Source organism: Bubalus kerabau, chromosome 21, assembly GCF_029407905.1.
Source record: "Bubalus kerabau isolate K-KA32 ecotype Philippines breed swamp buffalo chromosome 21, PCC_UOA_SB_1v2, whole genome shotgun sequence".
Taxonomy (NCBI): domain Eukaryota; kingdom Metazoa; phylum Chordata; class Mammalia; order Artiodactyla; family Bovidae; genus Bubalus; species Bubalus kerabau.
The window spans coordinates 55,770,933-55,794,803 of NC_073644.1; the positions used below are offsets into that span (position 1 = coordinate 55,770,933).

At 40.9% G+C, this 23,871-nt stretch overlaps 1 protein-coding gene across 11 annotated transcripts in view; it reads left to right on the top strand.

Moving 5' to 3' along the window:
* The window catches only part of DCC (DCC netrin 1 receptor), a 1,416,568-nt gene that overhangs the window by 1,013,343 nt on the left and 379,354 nt on the right, over nucleotides 1-23,871 (top strand). The window lies entirely within an intron of this gene.

The following is a 23,871-nucleotide window of genomic DNA, read 5'->3' on the forward strand; positions in this document are numbered from 1 at the left end:
GAAGTAGAAATCAGAAATATTTTAATTGGTAAATAAGAGAAAATAATCTTTGGATTAGGTTACTTGTTAGGGATTTGAAATCAGCAAGTTAGAGAAGATTCTGAGAGGTAGTCTGGGTGCTGGGACCATGTTTTACTCTGGGCAGAAGAATCTCTGTTCCTTTTCTCATGTAGCTAAGACTTCAAAAGACCAGATGAGAACAGATTGGGATAAAGGATTTGTTGGGGAGTGAGGAGAAGACTAAGCTGTACAAGTCTGAGAGATACGTGCATCACAGAAATAAAACCTCACACAGCATATTTAAAGCCATAGAAATGTGCAGATTTCAGGTCATATATAGAAAATGCAGGCACCCAAGCAGGACCAGCTAAATAGTTTGCAGGACCCAGAAACTACAGCAGCACATCACTCCACGCTCTACGTGGGGCCCTCCTGAGCACGGGGCCTGGTGCAGCTTCCTGTCATGTGCCAGCAAAGGTGCTCCTGCTTCCAGGGTTCTCTTCTAAAGAATGTTTTGTTGCTCTTTGGGTTTAAATCAGTAAATAATGCTGATTTCCACTTCATAGTGTTAATGGTCACATATAATTTGAGACATCAATTTTCCCATTGACTCTCTCTTTATAGATCATACATATATATAGATAATCAATGACTTTTATAAATATTTGGTATTTTTAATCAATAAACCTGAATAAAAACAAATTAGGTCAAAAATATATATATATATATATGTTTAAATGGTATATGCCATATTGTGTACACAGACTGATAGTTGAAAAACCCATAAAAATTCTCTAAAAAGATCTTGTTTAGTTTTTTCATGGTAGAACTTAAACTTTAAAAGCATGTTCATTTTCAGAAGATCCAATTTCTATGGATTGTCTGAATTCTTTGCTTCCTAATCCAACTATTATCCCTGGAATTGTTTTTGTGTACTTTTCTGGGCTGACTGGCTATGATTACATTACATTGCTGATAAAAATTCTTCAGTCAGCCTCATTTCTAAGACTGAGCAATGTTCTTTTTCTTCTATCAATACCACTTTTCCTAAGTATCCAGCTTGAAAATCAATTTCCAGAATTTTTTTTTAAAGGCCAGCCTTTCCAAGTCAAGAGAGAAGAAAGTCTTCCACTTCGAAACTGACTAATAGTAATACCTCATTTCATTAAAAAAAAAAAAAGTACTCATGATACAATGTGTTTGGTATAATTAATAATAAAAAAAATCAGTCTGTGATTATTTGTATTACACACATATGGCATTAGCTTTTATAAAGCGCAAGCAATGGCATAATTCAACTGACAAGTATATTTAATGAATATCCACTGTGTTTCTAATGCTGTTCACAGTGACTGAGACACATTAAGAAAGCATAGCTATGTAATGAGTAATAGCACTTAAAGCTCTAAGAAGCTTCTTAAGGAAGCAAATGTTTTAAATATGTAACAATAATAAAATAGGTAAGGAAACTTGTAAGAATTTGTTCAATGAAATGTAAGAACTCTGAATCGTAGATTTGCTTATGAGCCCCTTACCTGTGATGGCCTCTGGCGTATGCTCAGCCTCTGTGTGTGGTACCAAATTGAATCTTGGAGATAAGAGTTTTGGGTGAATTAGAAAAGAATAGCTTTATTGCTTTGCCAGTCAAAGGGGGACACAGTGGACTCCTACCCTCAAAAACTATGTGTCCCCACCCAGGGGAGTTTGCTGAGGAGTTTTATGTTCAAGAGTATAATTGCTTGCATTCCTTTTTATCTCTTCTCTTGATATAATCTTTATGAGCTGGTTCCTTTAGTCTGGTCTCAAGTGGTCTTTGGGCTTCCCAGGTGGCACTACTGGAAAAGAACTTGCCTGCCAATGCAGGAGATGCCGGTTCTATCTCTGAGTCAGGAAGATCCCCTGCAGGAGGGCATGGCAGTCCACTCCAGTATTCTTGCCTGGAGAATCCCATGGACAGAGGAGCCTGGCGGGCTACAATCCATGGGGTGGCAAAGAGTTGGACATGACTGAAGCGACTTAGCACACACGCATGCATGAGTGGTCTTCTCCAGTTGAAGAATGCTGCCATCTTCCATTTGCTGGGTTGTAATTCCATCAAGGACTTACAGGCATTGTTGCGTGTAGCCCTTGAGGCAGACCCAGGCCCCTGCCCCAAAGCTGCAGTGTTGTTTCTTAGCCCTTCCTTCCTTGTCTTTGCATCCCTTTCCTTCCTGGATTAGCAACTGTTCGAATCTGCTTTTTGGAACTCCAGGAAGGTCATGGAGGCTGCGATCTGTTCCCTACAGGGAACGGGGTGGGGTGTGGAATGGAAAGGATGGGAAGGCTTCTGTGTCCATCATGTCCAGGAGCCCCACAGGATCCTGCTTGCTTTCACGTACCATCTAGGCAGTTTTTATGCCTAAATCATCTTGTCCTCCTCCTCAAATAAGTGCTTTATTACAAAGACTTTATTACAAAGACAGCCACCTTGATCCTTTATATATCATCCATTCTTTCTCCTTCAGAAAGTAGTCTGAGAATTTTTATAGAAAGCCACACTGGGCACTGGTCTCTGTAAGCATTTACTTAAAATTTAAGCATAAATGATAATAAGGCATAAAATAAAATTAAAAACTCGAATGAATAAAATCTGTTGCTTGTTGGTATTATCATCGCATGCAAGTTATGTTTTCTCCAGAAAATGAAAGTGGAAAATTATCCTGTTTCTGACACATGAAGGTGTCTTAATTTCTTCACTAAGTGTAGTGATAGTGGCCTTAGAATGCTAACCATATTTTGGCCTTTAATGACAACAATTGTTTTATTAAATCACCTCTCTTTTTACACTATATGGAGTAAGAATTATTTCCTTCACAGACCATTGTTTATTGGAGGGTGACCTGATTGTGTTTCATTGAGAACCTTTCTTGAATAATTAATCTCTTACTGAGTAGCTGGGTAGACAGGAGTAGTTCAGGCTAGATACACAGTACTTTTAGAATAGCTTTTTACATGTGCAAAACAGCTACCTCCTTCAATTCATTTAGATTAAGAGTCTTGTGGCGCTCACTCGCTGCCTTTATTACAGATATTAGGATGAATAAATAATGTTATCATAACTAATAGGTAGGACATGTGTATTTTATCTTCTGTGTTAACACAAAAATGCCACTTTGGCAATTTAAAACTATTTCTAGGATAAGGAGCACTTCATCTTCCCCAAGCCTGTTCAATAAAACACTGATTTCTGAGTAAGATCCAGCATCTTAGAGATCCCGTGCTTTGTTGCCCCCTTCCCTCCCCTCCTGTGCTGTTTCTTCTCTCCCTCCCCTTCCTCCCCTGTCTTTCTCCTCCTCTTTCTCTTCTCTCTCAGCTTCTTATAACCTCATCTTTCTATGTTTTTAGAGAAAGTTCAAAGGCTGAGTTTATTACTTGGTTAGAATTTCAGAATCTAGAGGCAGAGGCAGGGGGGATGTTTTCATTTTTCTCTCCCTGACAAAATGATCTTATCTTTTGAAAATGGGTCCTGTCTGGGTATGCAATTGCTTGCTCATTTTATCACAGTTTTTCCAAATGTGATGTAGTAATTGTGCACTAAAATGACATAGGTTTTATACAAATTGAATTTCAAGTTTTTCATATTATTTGAAAATATAAACTCTATTATGAAAACCATATTCTCAAGGAATCAACCCTGATAGAAAATACGTCTGAAATATGAATCAGCCAGCAAGTGTTTCTGAAAGTGCATACATACTGCGGTAATCATTTAAAGAGATCACCAGCCCAAGATCCAGTTTATGAAATAATCACCCAGAATACAAAGGCTTGATTTATAGGCAGGTTTGTGTCTCCTGATTATATCTTCCTTGGGCTAACTCCTTGCTCCTTCCCTCTGCCTTTATGGTATGTAATTTCTGCACTGTATTATCAGCCGGATTTAAGTCCCTGCCTGCTTAAGACTTGTCTAATCTTTTCATGCCACATGTGGAGGATTTTTGAATTATTATTTGGGGTCCTTTAAGATGCTGTTAAGGCAGTTTAATCTTGAAGGATGTTAAAATGGACCACATACTGTCTGGAGGCTCGAGTTAGAGTGGGGAGCCTATTTGCTAGACCACAACCCAATTATCCACAAAACCCTTTTATAGTTAAGTGTTGTAAGTAATATTCTTAGTCCATTATATTCTTTACACTGAAAAGGCGAGTGAAAGCAACCACCAAATTGAGTGACTTTAGGATATATTATCTAGAGAAATAGATATATTTGCCTTTTTCATCCATCCCTGGGTCTTTTTTTTTCTTTCTTTCTTTCTTTCTTTTTATTCTATAAAGACTCGTCTTGTATAGTTGTTACGGAACTTGGAAAGTCTCTGAATATTATGTCTCCAAATATTACTGCCTATTTCTTAGGAGAATTGTCTTAATCTTTCTTTCTTAAGATTTTTTTTGTCATGTGGATCATTTTTAAAGTCTTTATGGAATTTGTTACAATTCGTTGCTTCTGTTTCATGTTTTGATTTTTTGGTCATGAAGCTTGTGGGATCTTAGCTTGAACCTCAGATCAAACCTGCACTCCCTGCATTGGAAGGTAAAATCTTAACCACTGGACCACCAGGGGCATCCCAAGTTTCTTAATCCTTGAAACCTTATTGTCCTCAATTATAAGTTGGAGATATTATTTACTCGTCTTCTTTATTCTGAAAGCTCAGCCTCTTTGTACATGGGTGCCAAATCAAACCTTGGAGATAAGAGTTTTTGAGGTAGAAAAGAATAGCTTTATTGCTTTTCCAGGCAAAGAAGGACACAGTGGTCTCCTGCCTCTCTGAAAAACTGTGCGTCCCAACCCAAGAGGACTTGACAAGGAGTTTCACAGCAACAGTTTAAGGGTGGGGCAACCGTTTACCTCAGACTGGGACTGGAACCCAGCCAAACCCATGGCACCTGGTTTCAGGGTCTAAGAAATCTCAGGTTCTTAATGTCTCATCACAGAAAAAATTCAGAGAGAGACAGAGTGATAAGTAAGAAGCGGATTTATTCAGATTCAGAGAGAAGCGCACGCCACAGACGGAGTGTGAGCCATCGCGGAGGGCGAGTGTGGCCGCAAAATGTGGCCTGGTTAGTTTTTATAGGCTGGGTAATTTCATATGCTAATGAGTGGGAGGGTTATTCCGACTGTATTTTGGAAGGGGTGGAAATTTCCGGGATTTGGTCCACCGCCCACTCGGTGGTCTTTTGACAGGGCCTTGGAACTGTCACGGCCCCTCTGGGTGTATCCCTTCACTTGCTGCTTGAGGATCAAGATCTGGTCTTGTCTGCCATCTTGGAGCCAGTTGATTCGAATCGGTTTATGCTGTGTCCTGGGGCTATGTCATTCTTTCAAAAGCTGTGTCCTCTCCCTTTCCCTCCTGTTATGGGATTGCTGCCAACACTAGGGCATGTTCAGGGTCTCAGGTGATCAGTCTCCTCATCTTGATGCCCTTTTGTGGTCCTGTGAATCCTGTCTCAGCTGATTTCTTGGCTGTTCCTCCCTTGATTACCAACTATTCTAAACTGCCATTTGAAACTCAGCAAAGGCCATGGAGGCTGGAGTCTTGCCTATAAGAAATGGGAAAAAAAGGTTTCCATGCCCACCAGCCCCACAGAGTCCTTCTCAGTTTCATTACCAGATTGTAAAGATGAAATGTGATAATCTATGGGAAGCCCCCAAGTCTTACCTGGCCTCTAGTATGCAATCAATAGAAGGAGGTTTCCTGCCCCTAATGGGATCAAATGGAAACATAATTCCAACTGCCTTGCACTTGCAACTAAAGTGGGACACTCAGTAGTGTAATCATAAGGTAATAAAGCTAATACAATACCTTATTGATAGTTTGTATTTGGCTTGATTACTATGTAATCAACCATTTATGGATTTTATTACTTTCCCTGCAATCATCCTCTCCCTGTTTAGCAGGCTGTTGCAGACTTGTTCGTTGTCTAATTTTGCTTCTTGGACATCTTTGCATCCCTAACTAAATTTTGAAGCTTTATGAGCAGAAAACACTCTATTATCCCATAAAATGTGACACAGCATTGCCATTTTGTGAATAGCTAGCTGGTTAACACTTGCTGGTAGAATCTGATTTGTACTTAATGTGTGGCAAAGATAATATGTATCAGTAATAGTCATTCATCATGATTCTATAAATTAAGCAAACCAAGTAAATCACAGTTCTGTCTAGCTCTTTCTTTCTTTTTTTTTAAGTCACTTAACCCGGTTTCCAATTATTAACTGCACTGTGTGGTGATTTGAGTGGATATCCAGGACAATGATGAAGGCAAAGTTGACTGTGAACCCATCAGCTGGTCCAGTTTTGTGTCATATACGTGGCAATAGACTAGCAGTAAAAAGAAATAAATTTAAGCACTGGCGTTCTATCTTTGTAGGTAACATACAAATGCTGGTATAGTTTCAAAATTCTTTCACTGCAGAAATGTTTTCAGGTATTACAGGATGGAAGACACTAAAGGCTTATGCTGCGGCATTCCCAGCAACAGAAGCTAAAAGGAACCCATTCAGGTTCGGTGGTCAACTAGCGAGGTATTATTATGTCTTCTACTGAGCGACTTCACTTCACTTTTCACTTTCATGCATGGGAGAAGGAAATGGCAACCCACTCCAGTGTTCTTGCTTGGAGAATCCCAGGGATGGCGGAGCCTGGTGGGCTGCCGTCTATGAGGTCGCACAGAGTCGGACACAACTGAAGCGACTTAGCAGCAGCAGCAGCATGTCTTCTACAGTGATGTATATTAGTGGAAGAATCAGAGGTAGGCTTGTGAAGATGGGTTGTTTACGCATGTTAGAAAAGTTTGAAGCAAGGGTGAGTCATTCTGTACTTATTCATCATTTATTCATTCAGTCAGTCATTCAAAATTATTCTTTTATGCTAAGTCCTAGACGTCCATGGTCCAGTACAGTTACCATTAGCTACATGTATCGATTTGCAGTTCAACATATTGATGTAAAATAAAATTAAAAATTCAGGCACACTAACCACAACTGTCAAATAGCACTTAAAATTTAAACAGAATTGAAAACTAAAAATCCAGTGCCTCATCAGTCACATTTCAGAAGTTCATATATGACTACTGGCTACTGCATGGGACAGCAGAGAGAGCATTGGTATTATCAGAGAAAATTCTGTTGGGCCCCCTGATTGAGACTCTCCTAGTACAGAGGATACAAAAGCAAGTCAGATAATGCCCTGATTCCCAAGGAACTAGTATCTAACAGTTTTAAGCAGAACTCACTAAAAGCAGATCTAATAGATTACTCCTCTTTGAATGCTGAAAAAGTTCTTTATGCACTGAGTTAATATAAAATATTTCTTTTTAAAAGACCAGAGAATCTAGATCTTAACATATTTTCTGATTAGTTATGCAAATTTCTCTCAGTATTTTCTCAGTTTAAAGTATAAATATATGCGTGTGTATCTCCTTTGGTGGCTCAGTGGTAAAGAATCTGCCTGCCAATGTAGGAGATGTGAGTTTGATCCTTGGGTTGGGAAGATCCCCTGGAGAAGGAAATGGCAACCCACTCCAGGATTCTTGCTTAGAAAATCCCCTGGATGGGGAGCCTGGCAGGCTACAGTCCATGGGGTTGCAAAAGAGTTGGACACAACTTAGAGACTAAAATAGCAACTATATATATATATATATATATATATATATATATATATATATATATTTCAGTGCACAGTTAAAGATGAAGAACAAAAATGTCTTGTTGCTTGGGTTAAACAGTGATATAGCATAAAAAAATCTCTGCTGGCTTACTGTCATTCTCTCTTTGAGCACAAACCATAATTCAGTCTCCTTCCACTGGTATAATGAAACATCTAGAGAGGTTATCTGCTCGGTGTGAAATTATAGGGAAAAAATGCTACTGATTTCTCACTGATATTAGGGAGTATGAAGATAGAAGGCATGAAAGTGTCATAATAATGAGATGTTTCTGGAAAGTACGGATATCTAGCATGGGATAAAAAGGTTCTGAAGAAGTAGATTTCTTTTGGGTTTAATTGCCTCATTTGGTGATGTAGCCTCCTAAAAATGAAGGTAGGTTTCTTGGAAAACTGAATAAGAGCAAAATAGAGCTTAAGCATCAGCGGGGAAATTGCCATCATGCTGCTGCAGCCAAATAAAACTCTACTCCAAAGATAAAACAGCTGAACTGAGCTCTTTTATGGGATTCCTTCAGTTAGATCAGATGCTATGGAGAGCTGGTGTTCATGACTAGTGAAGAGTGAAGACACACTGAGAATATAGCATTTGTTTAACTCATACGTATTTATATATTATCTCATCTTGACAGCCGCTTTAATCTATGTGGTTTATAAGCAATTATCGAGCATCTACTGGTGGACAAGACTTTTTTAAGGTGCTGTAAATAGAAAGTAAATTAGATGGGCAAAATAGTATCCAAAAATATCAGGGATGAAATTTTTGAAGACAGTGTATGTGAAGGATAAATTGTTCTAAATCATGCTGTAGGTTCAAATTTATTTCCACTCTTTAGCCTAAAGTTAGGATTATAAGGTGAAAGTGAAGGTAATTAAAGTATTAGTCACTCAGTCATGTCTGTCTCTGTAACCCTATGGACTGTAGACCACCAGGCCCCTCTGTCCATGCAATTCTCATGGACAAGAGAATGCTGGAGTGGGCAGCCATTCCTTTCTCCAGGGGATCTTCCTGACCCAAGAATTGAACCTGGATCTCCTGCATTGCAGGCAGATTCTTTTACCATCTCAGCCACCAAAGAAGCCCCAAGGATTATAAGATATTAGTGTATAAATATTATATAATTTAATGCATAAACATGCATGCATTTATATACATATATGCATTTTGTGTTTTAGTATGAAATATGATAGTGCTTTTTAGAAAGTATCACATGAAGAAATTTAGTTGGCTATCCTCTTGTGATTGTTGTCGTTTAGTTGCTCAGTCGTGTCTGCCTCTTTGCAGCTCCACAGACTGTAGCACACCCGGCTCCTCTATCCTTGGGAATTCTACAGGCAAGAATACTAGACTGGGTTGCCATTTCCTTTTCCAGGGGATCTTCCTGACCCAGGGATTGAACCCACAGCTCCTGAATTGATAGACTGGTTCTTTACCACTGCACCACCAGGGATGCTTCATACTCATGAGATACCCAAAACAAGTGAAATCCATTTTTAAAATCACTGTACTATTTGACAGATTCTTTCCCTGCTGATGATAATCTGCCTGGTGTAATGTAACTTATGTGCTACACAAAAGGGTCATAATTTGACTTTAACTCTTATTCTCTAACTCCAATCTTCCTACATTATTATGTTGTTTTGATAAAGATACTATTTCTAGTTTATAGGAACACTGCTAGGGAGAAATGTACTTACAACTGTTCCCAATTCTATGAAAACACTGCTAGGGAGAAATGTACCTACAACTGTTCCCAATTCTATGAAAACTCCTTGGATCTCAGCCCAATCTTCCCACCTTGGAAAGCCCCAGTTCAATACAGAATTTGAACTGGGCCCAAGTTTCTGGTCACGGGACATTTGATAAGTCCAGGGTATTACCATGTGTTGAAATTGAAAGATTTTAAGGTAAGGCCACACAATTCCTTCGTCGTCCAATGGCTAAGGCTCTGTGCTTCCAATGCAGGGGGCCCAGTTTCAATCCCTGGTCAGGGAACTAGATCTTAAAGCTCCTGATGGCCACCTGATGTGAAGAGCCGACTCATTGGAAAAGATCCTGATGCTGGGAAAGATTGAGGGCAGGAAGAGAAGGTGGGGACAGAGGATGAGATGGTTGAATGGCATCACTGACTCAACGGACGTGAATTTGAGCAAGCTTCGAGAGAGTGGAGGACAGAGGAGCTTGGTGTGCTGCAGTCCATGGGGTTGCAAAGAACTGGACATGGCTTAGCAACTGAACAACAAGCACAACACACATCTGATGGTAGATGTTAAAGTTAAAGTTGGTGCCACCAGTGTCCAAGAGTAAATGATCACAGGGTTTTTATTAAAGAAAGTGAAGGTCGCTCACTCATGTCCAACTCTTTGTGATCCCATGGACTATCCATGGAATTCTCTAGGCCAGAATACTGGAGTGGGTATCCTTTCCTTTCTCCAGGAAATCTTCCCAACCCAGGGATGGAACCCACGTATCCTGCATTGCAGGCAGATTCTTTACCAGCTGAGCCTCCAGGGAAGCCCAAGAATACTGGAGTGGGTAGCCTATCCCTTCTCCAGGGGATCTTCCTGACCTAGGAATCAAACCAGGGTCTCCTGTGCTGCAGGGATTCTTTACCAACTGAGCCATCAACTGGAAGTCAAATAGTGAAAAACTGAACCCATGATCAATGCAAGTAAACTGTTCGTTACCACCTTATTTTCATCTGTAATTCCTGTTCTAGGTCTTCAGTATGAAAGGAGGGTGAACGGTGATTAAGAACAAGGATTCGGAATTCAGATTGAATTAGAATTCTGGCTTTTTCGCTTACTAGCTAACTGGGGTAAACTGGTTTGCTAAACCACAGCTTCCTCCTATATAAAATAGATCTTATAGGGATGTTGTAAAACTTAAAAGACAATCTATAATAGGACAAAACAGTACAGCCCCAAATGATTATTCTGAGAATTAAATGAGCTATTTAGTATAAAATACTTAAGCCTGCTCTCTGGCACTCTGCCAGCCCTCAGTAAATGTAGCTGTTTCAATCATGCATTCCTCCATTGCTGCATTCTAATTATTCTCATGTTGTCATATTCCTTAACACTGTAATTTGTCCATGTCTATCTCTGTGCTGCTCACGTGTGCTTGAAATGTTCTCCTTCTTCTTTCTGTTTCATAAGTCTCTTCTATTTCTACTTTAGGATTTTAAAAGCAGAAAGCCCATTCTGGCTAATTCACCCCATGGATCCATCTGTTAGTCTTCATGAGCTCATTTTTCCTGCTCCAGATTTGTTCATGTCATTCATTTGTTCTTTCATTCATTTCTTTCAACGAATGGTTATCGTGTGCCACTGGTCGGCTCCCCTATATTTCTCAACACTGGGAGTTCAGGAGCAAAAAACAGAAAAAGACAGACAAATGTTTATGAGGTTTATATTCTAATCATAGAAATGGACAGTAAACAAATAAAAATAAAGTTTATGCGGAAGAATAAGCCAGCTTAAAAAGATAGAGAATGAAAAGGATAGAGGCAATTCTAGAAAGGGAAGTTTCAGGAGAGCCTTTCTGAAGAAGACAAGGGACCTATGAATAAATTTGGAGGGATACCAGCAGAGGTCTTGGGTCTTGAGCAAAGACATTTCAGGTAGAGCTAATCAGTTCAGTTCAGTTTAGTCACTCAGTCGTGTCTAACTCTTTGCAACTCCATGGACTGCAGCACTCCAGGCTTCCCTGTCCATCACCAACTCCTGGAGTTTACTCAAACCCATGTCCATTGAGTCAGTGATGCCATCCAAACACCTTATCCTCTGTCATCCCCTTCTCCTCCTGCCCTCAATCTTTCCCAGCATCAGGGTCTTTTCAAATGAGTTAGATATTCCCATCAGGTGGCCAAAGTATTGGCGTTTCAGCATCAGTCCTTCCAATGAACACCCAGGACTGAACTCCTTTAGGATGGACTGGTTGGATCTCCTTGCAGTCCAAGGGACTCTCAAGAGTCTTCTCCAGCACCACAGTTCAAAAGCACTGCTAATAGGAAGGGACGAGATCCCGAGAGGAGGTAGAGGAGGAAGAGGACCACTGTGTGGCAGCAGAGTGAAGAAGAGGGGGAATGGAAGAGAGGCGTCCCCGGGTGGCAGGGGCCCAGATATGAGTCACTGTGAAGCCCCAGTAAGGAAAGTGGAGTCATTCTCAATGCGGAGGCATCCATAGAGGAGTGGGTGACATGATCTAATTTTAATTGTAAAAGTAGAGGCTAAAGAGGAGGCTAATGCGTGGTGCAGTCAGGAGACGTTGGTAGGTCCTATGGGGGGAACTATGGAAAGGTTAAAAGCTGGTAGGATTCAGGATGGGGGCCTCACGAGTAGCTCAGTTGGTAAAGAATCTGCCTGAAATGCAAGAGATCCGATTCAATTCCTGGGACAAGAAGTTCCCCTGGAGCAGAGAGGGCTTCCGTGGTGACTCAGTCAGTAAAGAATCCACCTGCAATGTGGGAGACCTGGGTTCTACCCCAGGGTTGGGAAGATCCCCTGGAAGTGGGCATACAACCCACTCCAGTATTCTTGTCTGGAGAATCCCAAGGTCAAGGAGCCTGGCGGGCTACAGCCCGGGGTCACAAAGAGTCGGACACAACTGAACAGCTAAGTACAGGTTTCAGGATGCCTTTGGAAGTGACGAGGCTTGCTGCTGGTGTGGAATGGGATTAAAAACAGGAGTCAGATGTACTCCTTGCTTAGGCCTCAGAAACTAGGTGAATTATGGGACCATTTTGAGGGTCAAACTGGGTAAGGAGCCAGCTTGTAGTGTATGTAGAAGGGAAGGGACATGGGGAACAAATCAAGATTTTCTTTTCAATTTCTTAAATTTTTATTATAGACTGTGCTGGGTCTTCACTGCTGCTTGCAGTTTCTCTCTAGGTGAGGCAAGTGGGGACCACTCTCTGGTGGCAGCATGTGGTCTTCTCACTGTACTGACTTCTCTTGTTTTGGAGCCTGAACTTTAGGCATGCGGGCTTCGGTAGTTGTGCCATATGTCTCAGTTGCCCCATGCCATGTGGAATCTTCCCGGCCAAAGTTCAAACCCATGTCCTCTGAATAGAAACATAAAAGAAAATTCCATAAACTGTTAGCCAGTGGCCAAGGCCATGCAGTATTTAGCTTCTTATAGTGGCAAAACTGAACAGTGGTTGAAAAAACAGGGGCAAATTCTCCATGCTGTCAACTATAAGACACCTGTGCCCTACACATCCCTAATGAATGTGCTATAAGGATGTGCACAGTGCCATGCGCAGAAGACACTCAAAAATTTGTCAATCACAGAGAAGCATCCTTCTTAGAAAGCCTCCTGGTGGGCCAGTGAAGTGTAACTTGATTGGCTGATACCAGAAAAGAGAATTGACTGGACTTCCCTGGAGCTCCAGTGGTTAAAACTTCCCGCTTCCACTGCAGAGGGTGTGGGTTCAGCCCCTCAGTTCAGTTCAGTTCAGTTGCTCAGTCATGTCCAACTCTTTGCAACCTCATGGACCAGAGCATGCCAGGCTTCCCTGTCCATCACCACTTCCCAGAGTTTACCAAACTCATATCCATTGAGTCAGTGATGCCATCCAACCATTTCATCCTGTCATGTCCCCTTCTCCCACCTTCAGTCTTTCCCATCATCATCACCCTTTCTTCAACATCAGGGTATTTTCAAATGAGTGAGCTCTTCCCATCAGGTGGCCAAAGTATTAGAGTTTCAGCTTCAGCATCAGTCCTTCCAATGAACACCCAGGCCTGATCTCCCCTAGGATGGACTGGTTGGATCTCCTTGCAGTCCAAGGGACTCTCAAGAGTCTTCTCCCACACCACAGTTCAAAAACATCAATTCTTCGGCACGCTGCTTTCTTTATAGTCCGACTCTCACATCCATACATGACCACTGGAAAAACCATAGCCTTGACTAAATAGACCTTTGTTGGCAAAGTAATGTCTCTGCTTTTTACCATGCTGTCTAGGTTTCTTTTAAGGAGTAAGCGTCTTTTAATTTCATGGCTGCAGTCACCATCTGCAGTGATTTTGGAGACCCCCAAAATAAAGTCTGCCACTGTTTCCCCATCTATTTCCCATGAAGTGATGGAACTGGATGCCATGATCTTAGTTTTCTGAATGTTGAGCTTTAAGCAAACTTTTTAACTGTCCTCTTTGACTTTCATCAAGAGGCTTTTTAGTTCTTCACTTTCTGCTACAAGGGTGGTGTCATTTGCATATCTGAGGTTATTGATATTTCTCCCAGCAATGTTGATTCCAGCTTCTGCTTCATCCAGCCCAGCATTTCTCATGATGTACTCTGCATATAAGTTAAATAAGCACAGTGACAATATAGAGCCTTGACGTACTCCTTTTCCTATTTGGAACCAGTCTGTTGTTCCATGTCCAGTTCTAACTATTGCTTCCTGACCTGCATACAGATTTCTCAGCCACTAGTCAGGGAATTAAGATCCCACATGCCTCATGGCACAGCCAAAAATAAATAAAATGAAATGAAAACAAACAAACAAAAAATTCAAATGTAAAGAAAGAAAAATTGACAAAATTTTCAGATCCACAGCCTAGTCTTCCTGCTGCCAAGATTTTCCAAGGACCCAATCCAAAAGGGGCCAGTTTGCGCCAAAATAAATGTTAGCCCAGAACCAGCTTGTTTTCTGATAAGTACTTTGCTTGTATTTATTAAACAGGAGATTGAATTCTAATGGGATGTCTGTTCGGGATCACCTTATTGCTCTGAGACTGTATCAGAATTTTATCAGTGGAAACCTGGTGTTTAGGCCCAAATGGAGACCATAGAATTCAGAAGGAATTTGCCTTTTGACTGTTAACATGCCTTTGCTTTACTCTTTTTCTTATCTTGGGGAATCTCATTTGCCCCACCTACTCAGGGCATATAAGAATCCAAAATATTTACCTGATGATCTGAAACACATTGATAAGTTCATAAAGTCCATTTTATCTTTATGTATTCTTTTTTTAAATTTAAATGTATTTATTTTAATTGGAGGCTAATTACTTTACAATATTATATTGGTTTTGTCATACATCAACATGAATCCGCCACGGATGTACATGTGCTCCCCATCCTGAGCCCCCCTCCCACCTCCCTTTGCCATAAAGTCCATTTTAAATAGCTGATTTCAGTCTTTGAGTTTTACAAAGAATAAATTTGAGGAACAGGGAACTTAAGGCGAGCCATTAGATGGATCAGTACCCTGGTCCCCAGGGTTGAACCTAGAGTGCTTGTCCAAAGTTGTTTGTGTAAGATGGCTCTGCTTGCCAAAATCTGTTTCCTCTTCTTGAAAAGGGATAGGATCCTGCACCATTAAGCAAAAGACTTGCATTCTAGCCTGAGACAGTATCTGTATGTTGCTGTGTATGTTTAAGTAGGCCACTTACCTCTTCTGTTTTTCTATTTTCTCTCCTAAAATAGTGATTATCCTGCCTGTGTTAATTTCATGGGGCTGCTTTGACAAGGTACCACATGTTACCTGCTTTAAAATAAAAATTTATTCTCTGACAGTTCCGGAGACTAGAAATCTGAATTTAAGGTGTTAGCAGAGCCATGCTCCCACTGAAAGGCTTTACAGCAAAATCTTTCCTCATTGCTTCTTGGCTTCTGGGGGTTGCTGGCAATCCTTTGGCATTTCTCAGCTTGTAGGTGCACCACCTGACCTCTGCCTCCAGCTTCACATGAAGCTGGGGTCCTTCTCCCCACTGGGGTCACGTCCCTTCATGTATTCTTTGTTATAAGGACACTAGTCATACTGGATTTAGAGTATACCCTAATCCAGTATGACTTCACTTTAATCAATTATGTCTACAATGGACTTTTCTGAGTATACATGAATTAGGTGGGAGAGGATTCAACCAAGTACATACACATCCCTAAAAATCACACGGACTGTTAGGAAGATTCCAAGTAATCTGGGTAAGGACACAGAAAACTTTGAAATATGTATATATATGTGTGTGTGTGTGTGTGTGTGTGTGTGTGTGTGTATGTTGTGCAATGCTTAGTTGCTCAGTCATGTCCGATTCTTTGTGATCCCAAGGACTGTAGCCTACCAGGCTCTTCTGTCCATGGGGATTCTCCAGGCAAGAATACTGGACTGGGTTGCCATGCCCTCCTCGTGTGTGTGTGTGTGTGTGTATTATTGGAGTATAGTTGATTTATAATGTTGTGTTACTCACAGGTGTCCAGCAAAGTGAATTAGTTATACATATATCCACTCTTTTTTTTTTTTTCCCTATATAGGCCATTGAATATATATCCCTGTGCTAGTAGGTCCTTATTAGCTATCTATTTTATATGTAGTTTTGTATATATCTCAATCCCAATCTCCCAATTTATCTCCTCCACCACTCTTAACCCCTGGTAACCATAAGTGGCTCTACTTCTGTTTTGTAAATGAGCTAATTAATTTGTTTCCTCTTTTTTTTTAAGAGAGAGTTAACACCTGTCCTTCTCAACATATTTCAAAAAATTGCAGAGGAAGGAACACATTCAAACTCATTCTATGAGGCCAGCATCACCCTGATACCAAAACCAAGCAAAGATATCACACACACACACACACACAGGAAATTACAGACCAATATTAATGATGAATATACATGCAAAAATCCTCAAAAATGTATACATATATTTAAAATACTTAATTAATTTTTTCATTTTGTTTATAATAGCCAGGACATGGAAGCAACCTAGATGTCCACCAGCAGATGAATGGATAAGAAAGCTGTGGTACATATACACAATGGAGTATTACTCAGCCATTAAAAAGAACACATTTGAATCAGTTCTAATGAGGTGGATGAAACTGGAGCCTATTATACAGAGTGAAGTAAGCCAGAAAGAAAAACACCAATACAGTACACTAACGCATATATATGGAATTTAGAAAGATGGTAATGATAACCCTGTATGCGAGACAGCAAAAGAGACACAGATGTATAGAACAGTCTTTTGGACTCTGTGGGAGAGGGAGAGGGTGGGATGATTTGGGAGAATGGCATTGAAACATGTATAATATCATATGTGAAACAAATCTCCAGTCCAGCTTCGATGCATGATACAGGATGCTTGGGGCTGGTGCACTGGGACGACCCAGAGGGATGGTATGGGGAGGGAGGTGGGAGGGGGGTTCAGAATGGGGAACACGTGTACACCCGTGGTGGATTCATGTTGATGTATGGCAAAACCAATACAATATTTAAAAGTAATTAGCCTCCAATTAAAATAAATAAATTTATATTAAAAAATTAAAAAAATTAGTTATTATCTCTCAAGGAGAGAAATATTAAAAATACCCATAGTGTCCTTAATATCATATTTGATATACTCCTATTAGAGACACCAAGGGAACATTTCATGAAAAGATGGGCTCTATAAAGGACAGAAATGGTATGGACCTAACAGAAGCAGAAGATATTAAGAAGAGGTGGCAAGAATACACAGAAGTACTGTACAAAAAAAGATCTTCATGACCCAGATAATCATGATGGTGTGATCACTCACCTAGAGCCAAACATCCTGGAATATGAAGTCAAATGGGCCTTAGGAAACATCACTACAAACAAAGCTAGTGGAGGTGATGGAATTCCAACTGAGCTATTTCAAATTCTAAAAGATGAAGCTGTAAAAGTGCTACACCCAATATGCCAGCAAATTTGGGCAACTCAGCAGTGGCCACAGAACTGGAAAAGGTCAGTTTTCATTCCCAATCCCTAAGAAAGGCAATGCCAAAGAATGTTCAAACTATCGCACAATTGCATTGATCTCATACCCTCGTAGAGAAGGCAATGGCAACCCACTCCAATACTCTTGCCTGGAAAATCCCATGGATGGAGGAGCCTGGTAGGCTGCAGTCCATGGGTTGCGAAGAGTCGGACACGACTAAGCGACTTCACTTTCACTTTTCACTTCATGCATTGGAGAAGGAAATGGCAACCCACTCCAGTGTTCTTGCCCGGAGAATCCCAGGGACGGGGGAGCCTGGTGGGCTGCTGTCTGTGGGGTCACACAGAGTCGGACACGACTGAAGTGACTTAGCAGCAGCAGCAGCATACGCTCGTAAAGTAACACTCAAAATTCTCCAAGCCAGGCTTCAACAATACGTAAACCGTGAACTTCTAGATGTTCAAGCTGGTTTTAGAAAAGGCAGAGGAACCAGAGATCGAATTGCCAACGTCCGCTGGATCATGGAAAAGGCAAGAGAGTTCCAGAAAAACATCTATTTCTGCTTGATGACTATGCCAAAGCCTTTGACTGTGTGGATCCCAGTAAACTGTGGGAAATTCTGAAAGAGATGGGAATACCAGACCACCTGACCTTCCTCTTGAGAATTCTGTATGCAGGTCAGGAAGCAACAGTTACAACTGGACATGGAACAACAGACTGGTTCCAAATAGGAAAAGGAGTACGTCAAGGCTGTATATTGTCACCCTGCTTATTTAACTTCTATGCAGAGTACATCATGAGAAACGCTGGGCTGGATGAAGCACAAGCTGGAATCAAGATTGCTGGGAGAAATAGCAATAACATCAGATATGCAGATGACACCACCCTTACGGCAGAAAGTGAAGAGATAAAGAGCCTCTTGATGAAAGTGAAATAGAATGAAAAAGTTGGCTTAAAGCTCAACATTCGGAAAATTAAGATCATGGCATCTGGTCCCATCACTTCATGGCAAATAGATGGGGAAACAGTGGAAACAATGGCAGACTTTATTTTGGGGGTCTCCAAAATCACTGCAGATGGTGACTGCAGCCTTGAAATTAAAGGACGCTTACTCCTTGGAAGCAAAGTTTTGACCAACCTAGATAGCATATTAAAAAGCAGAAATATTACTTTGTCAGCAAAGGTCCATCTAGTCAAGGCTATGGTTTTTCCAGTAGTCATGTATGGATGTGAGAGTTGGACTATAAAGAGTGCTGAAGAATTGATGCTTTTGAACTGTGGTGTTGGAGAAGACCCTTGAGAGTCCCTTGGACTGTAAAGAGATCCAACCAGTCCATCCTAAAGGAGATCAGTCCTGGGTGTTCTTTGGAAGGAAACTAAAACTCCAATATTTTGACCACCTGATTTTCAAAGAGCTGACTCATTTGAAATGACCCAGATGCTGGGAAAGATTGGAGGTGGGAGGAGAAGGGGACAACAGAGGATGAGATGGTTGGATGGCATCACTGACTCAATGGACATGAGTTTGGGTAAACTCTGGGCGTTGATGATGGACAGGGAGGTTTGGCGTGCTGCAATTCATGGGGCCACAAAGTGTCAGACGTGACTGAGTGACTGAAGTGAACTGAACTACCTTCTTCTCTCTAGAATTCTAACTTTGCTTTGTGTCCTGTAGGACACAGTTTTTGTTGTTGTTTAGTTTGTAAGCAGCATCAGACTCTTTGCAACCCAATGGACTGAAGCCTGCCAGGCTCTTCTATCCATGGGATTTCCTAGGCAAGAACACTGGAGTGGTTTACCATTGCCTTCTCTAGGGGATCTTCTGACCCAGGGATCAAACCCTAGTCTCCTGCATTGGCAGGCAGATTCTCTACCAGTGAGCTACCAGGGAAGTCTGTAGGGCAGAGTACTTAGGTGGCCCAAAGGGAACTGACAAGTGAAAGAAATCAGCCGGGTTTGCAGGGGCTGCCAGCAAGAGCGGTGACGGACGCCTACCACATGCTCAGACTTCCACTTTTTGACCTTCGGTTGATAAAAAAGCCTGTGGTTTTTCCTCCTGAACACCGATGGCAGCATCTCGGCTCCGGTATTGATGGCTGCGATGACCGGAAGCAGTAAGTGTGTGCCATCACCTTGAAATCGTTCAACTTCAGCCCGTAACCATCCCCTGTATCTGTGAAATATCCTGTGAAAAAGAATTTTGGCCCAACTCAAGTCCCCCGTTAACTGTGACAAAATCAAATGCAGCAAAACTAATCGTGTCAGAGCTGCGATTAGAACGCGGCGTAACATTCCTACGACAATGTTAATGCGTGTCTGCGTGTGTGCGTGTGCACGCATACACAGAGGTAAGCATGATGATTTCAGGGAAATGGAGAAACAATTACCTGAAGGCTAACTGCATGTTAACAATTTTTTAATGAGCTAAAATTCTTATTACTTAAAACAACATGGCCATAACCGTATAATAGTTTTAAAACCCCAACATTATTGAGCTTACACCAGTCTGAGTTACGCTAACCTCTATGCCAGGGAAATCATTTCTCCTCCCTATTATAAATCACTTACTTGAAGTTAAGCTTCAGTTTGTTGAAGACTTGAATCAAAGCCTGCTTCGAACTTGCAGTGAAATAACGTTTATTATTATCACTGCCAGTCTTCAGAGGGGCTAAGTGACTTGTGCCTGTGTGCTCGCTAATTCGCTTCGGTCGTGTTCGACTCTTTGTGACCCTGTGGACTGTAGGCCACCAGGCTCCTCTGTAAATCAATTCTCCAGGCAAGAATGCTGGAGTGGATTGCCATGCCCTGCTCCAGGGGATCTTCCCGACTCAGGGATCGAACCTGTGTCTCTTACATCTCCTGCATTGGAGGGCAGGTTTCTTACTAATAGCATCATCTGGCAAGCCAGTTTAGTCTAACCAAACACATAGGACCCCCAGAAATGACTTGATGCCACTTCTAGTATTATGTTTCATCATTTAATGTAATTTTAAACTACAAACAACAACTGTAATAATAGCTTGAGCGTGTCACTCACATTTTAGATTATGCCAACAGTTTGATTAATTTTATCACTTGGAGTATGATATGATCTCTATCCTTTTGATAATTTGATGTTTTTACAGTAATTTTGCCACTCTATTTGGAAATATTAGATTTTGCAGAGTTCTTGAGTTATTCTAGTGACATTGCTTATCTCTGCAATGTCTGGTATGGTAACCACTGGCCATAAGTGACTGTTGAGCTCTTGAAGCATAGCTTGCCTGAAGTGAGGTGTGGTGTAAAATTCACACTGGATATTAAAGACTTAGTGTAAGCAATGTAAACTGTCACATTAGCACAGTTCCTACTGATTATGATTTGAATTATATGTTTTTAGGTTACTTGAATTATGTATTTTAGGCTAAATATACATACTATTAAAATTAATTTCACTTATTTCATTTCTATCATTTGAATTTGACTACTGGAAACTTTAAATTACATATGAGCCTCCCGGGCTCACGTTGTATTTATACTGGACTTGATGACTAATACATTCCCCAAGTCTTATATCCAATCACAAGGAAGTTAAGAAGATTGCCAGCCTGATATTAAAATGAATTTTGGAGCTATTGGAATACAGTGGTTAGACAAATCAGCCTCCTTAAATATTTCTGAATGTTAGCTAAAGAACTTTCATATTTAACATCATTTTCCTTATTTTGCTCATGTTTACTGAACATCATAATCAGTGAGTCAAGGACCTTTCATTCACTTTATGGCACTGATGAAAATAAAAGTCGAGGGAGTGGAGTTGGGGAAAGAAAAGGAGTCTTCAGATCTACCGTAGTGCATCTGTGTCCCTGTGTTCCATTTCAGAGTCCTTGATCCAACTTCTATGAGATGATTTACTGCTGAAGACTATTTGTCTTCCTACTGCTATCTCTGAGCAAGCCCAAGTCTTCCATGTGGTTAATAAACTTCTTATCTTTTGAATACTGAAAATAAACTTAATCCTCAGGGTGGTTCAGCCAGCAGACGGGGAGCCTTTGAGATGCTTCTTGGAGATACAGGACAACCAGGTTTTCTGCCCTGTGCTATGATCAATCTTCCCCTCTCGCGCATGTATGTGTAAGGGCGTTAAAGGTGCTTCTCAGGGATAAATTTCAGTGCAGTCGCAAAGTGACTATTAATTTCAGTATTGTCAAGGTCACATGTGTACCCAGGATCATTGTTACTGGAATTTTTATTGCTGTGGCTGTTTGGAAAGATATTTTATCTGGAGCTCTGTTCATCAAGTATCAGGAGCAGAATTCCTCAACACCCATGTAAATTGCTCAGAAAAGAAGTGCTTTAGCACTGTCTGGTCTGTTATTTGGGGTAATTATTTTGAGTGCCTCAAAAAAGAGCAAAGTGTGGGTTTAGAGGAGCTAAGTTAGGTAGGAACAGAACAAACAGATGATCACAAAATCTGGAGACTAGCTAATGTTCCTGAAAAGCGACTGACTATATATGGGAAAAGAAAGAAAAAAATGCGGGGGAAATAAATGAAAAAGGAAAAAATGGCTGTGGTGAGGCCACTCGTAGAACTGGGGTGTGAAATTGTCTAGCTGAGAGACCAGGAAATTAAGAGGGAAGTAGAGATGAAGAAAAATAATAGATTGTGGCTGTCCATCTGGGGTTACATACCCAGCGTGCCCCTGTGTATAGTGAAGAACTTGAACCCCAGTGTAGGTGCCGACGCTATGATATTCACCAGCCTGCACACCACACTCGCTCACCTGCCCAGTCTCGCTTCAGTCCAGTGTTTTCTGTCTCAGTAAGCAAGATGAAAAACATCCAGCTGTGCAAGTCAGAAATGTAGGAGTTGTTCTTTCATGTTTGTTTGTTTTGTTTTTTTAAATTTTATTGAGGTGTCGTTGATTAACAATGTTGTGTTAGTTTCTGCTGTGCAGCAAAGTTAGTCAGTTACACCTGTGCATCTACCCACTGTTCTTTAGATTCTGTTTGCATATAGGTCATTACAGAGTACTGAATGGCATTCCCTGCTCTATACAGTAGGTCCTTATTAGTGATCTAGTTTATCCATACCAGTGTCTGTATGTCAGTCCCAATCTAGGAGTCATTCTTGATGTCATTCTCTCGCTGTGCTTCCTCCAGTGCATCAAATGCTCTTGATGTTTACCTTCCATACAGCCCTTGGATCCTTCTTTTTCTCTTCCTGTTCATCATTCTTGTTCTAAATCAAGCTATTAACCTCTTTTTCTATGCATAGAATATTCTCCCAACTGGTCTTCTGGCACCTACATTTGTCCCCTTCAATTCTCAATTTGCATCATGGACAGAGTACAAAATGATTAAATCCGTCGGTACCTTTATGATTCTTAAAAATCAAAATCCTCCCAAAGCATTTAAGGCCCAATGTGGTCTCATCCCTGATCATCTCTCCCACCTCATCTGGATCCCCTCCTTGCCTCTTATGGTCCTATCACCTTAGACTAAAATTTAAGGACATTTTCATTGTTTTCCCTGTTGATTTTGCTTCCTTGGTACTAGATACTGTTCATGATTTATTATCAGTCTCTACAGTAAAGCCATGAGGTAGGTGTTGGTATTAATCCCATTTTAACATAGGAAAATTTAAGCTCAAGAATATTAAATAGCTTGACCCTGGCCACATAAGCCTGAGTTGAACCCAAAGTCTCTGACTTTGGAGGCCACATTGATTACTGTTAGTCTCTCTCAGCAAAGTTTTATTAGATGGGCTGCAGCCCAGATTGGTGACTTCTGGGAAACCTTTGTGTTCAAAGAAGAGAGTTCTAAATTTCTTTTTTAACTTATGGTTCCTCCATAAAGAGTTTACCCAAGGCAGTGCCTCATCTTTTAAAACCTGGGAATAGATAAACAATACATTGCTTCCCTAAAGACATAGTATCTTTTAAGGTAGGGTTTTTTGGAGTTATGTAGAAAAACCTACACGGGCTTTCCTGGTGGCTTATTGGTGAAGAATCCTCCTGCCAATGCAGGAGACACAGTTTCAATCCCTGGGTCAGGAAGATCCTCTGGAGAAGGAAATGGCAACTCACTCCAGTATTCTTGCCTGGGAAATCCCATGGATAGAGGAGCCTGGTGAGCTACAGTCCATGGGATCGCAAAAGTGTCAAACATGACTTAGCAACTAAACGACAACAAGAATAGGAAAACCTACACTTGGTTGCCAGGAAAAAGACTTGATTTTTTCTCCTCTAATAAATGGCAGCAGGACTCTTATAAAAGCATCCATACATGTCATTTATTGGCTCTGTTAAAACTACAGACATCAAATATTGATTGGTTTTTTTTCCATCCTGACCATAATACAAGCCAACTTTGAGAAGGGTTACTGGGATTGAGTTACGTTATCACCATGGAGAACACTCTGGGTTGCACATGAGCCAAAGATGCCTGATTCTCTGATGCATATCTGTTTATAGAGAACTGCCATTTTTATGTGCAGAAATA